Source organism: Meleagris gallopavo, chromosome 1 (assembly GCF_000146605.3).
Source record: "Meleagris gallopavo isolate NT-WF06-2002-E0010 breed Aviagen turkey brand Nicholas breeding stock chromosome 1, Turkey_5.1, whole genome shotgun sequence".
Classification (NCBI taxonomy): domain Eukaryota; kingdom Metazoa; phylum Chordata; class Aves; order Galliformes; family Phasianidae; genus Meleagris; species Meleagris gallopavo.
In genome coordinates this window covers 81,244,815-81,246,149 of record NC_015011.2, presented here as the reverse complement: position 1 = coordinate 81,246,149, position 1,335 = coordinate 81,244,815, and the positions used below count along the sequence as shown (strand labels likewise).

Sequence of the window (1,335 nt, the reverse complement as noted above, 5' to 3'; positions counted from 1 at the left end):
GGCGAGGGAGGAGGGGTGGGGGCCGGGGGAGGGAGCTGAGGGGGGGCAGCCCCTCATACATATGCAGGAGGGGCCGTGAATGGGCAGAGGAGAAATAAAGCAGATGGAATTCGTGTTAAAGAACAGCCACAATCGCCCTCGGAAAACGAGCAGAGAAAAGCGGGCTGCCTTAAAGGAGCGCGGGGAGCAGCGTTTATCCAATTAGCAGGGTTGTCAAATTGAATTTACTCAGAATAGAGGGGGGGTCGGGGGAGAGAGGAGGGAAATTAAGTGTCGGGGCATAGGGGGAGCGTGATGGCGAAGAAAGGCCTCGGCTTGGCTCGTTTGCTCTCTGGGAGTTTGGCCTTCCAGAACAGTTTTCGGGCACACTGAGGAGCAGCGAGGCTGGCCTGCATGCCTCTTGCGGGGCCCAGTGCAGGGACAGCCGAGGGGATCCTCACAGCAGTTAATGCATCTCCTGCCACACATCTCTCCTTTCCCAGATCCCCTCAAACAGAAGCAGTGCAGCACAGTGGCGTGAGGTGATGCGGTCAGTGTGTGGGGCTCCCAGCCCTGCTTCGCTGCGTGCCCTTGCGCTAGGTGGGCTTCCTCTGCTCCGTTTTGTCTTTTCTGAAGCAAATGGGTACAGTGGTTCTCCTTCCTTTTCCGTCTTCCTTTTCAGTGCTTTAAGCTCCACAGAACAAGTTAAAAAAACCTGTCTTGTCTTAAAACCTACTGATCACAAGCAACGTTAGTTTGCTGTATTGTGGAAAGCACCTCTTCTGAAGAGCACCAGTCCCAAAGCCCGAGCAGTGAGCTGGGAGCTCCACTGTCCCAGCTTGACCCGCTGCTGGGAGCAGCTGCAGCAATCCTCCAGAGTCACCCGCACGTCGTCATCTGGACCCAGCCCTGCAGCCCTCCCCCGGCCCTGCAGTGTCGGTGCTCTCCCTGCCTGCGTTCCCTCGGCTCTCACTGCCTGCCTCGCGAAGCTGGGCAGCGGGCTGGGCCTGGTTTCCATTTGGGGCCTTGTAAATCACGGGTGGTGTGGCTGTAACGAGGGCTGCCGGCCCGGCCCTTGTTAAGCAGGAGGGGGCTCGGGGCTGGGGGCAGCATTTCCTCAGTAAAACCTTCAGTTTCTAATCAGCAGACACCTTTCTTGCTGCCTGTGTCTAATTCAGGTTCCTTTTCCACTCCAGCCTTCCCCCCCCTCTACCCTCCCCGTGTGCCTTTCTCCCTTCTCATGGCCTCACCTCTGCCTTTCCCTTCCCTCCTTTGAGGCCTTCGGTGCAGGGCGGGAAGCGAAACCCGACAGATTTTACTACCCCCCAATCTGACAAAGCTCTCGTTAATTTTGCT

At 57.5% G+C, this 1,335-nt stretch overlaps 1 protein-coding gene across 1 annotated transcript in view; it reads right to left on the bottom strand.

The window, feature by feature from the left end:
* CFAP44 (cilia and flagella associated protein 44) overlaps positions 1-1,335 on the bottom strand; it is a 41,400-nt gene that overhangs the window by 16,928 nt on the left and 23,137 nt on the right. The gene's annotated exons all lie outside the window — the stretch shown is intronic.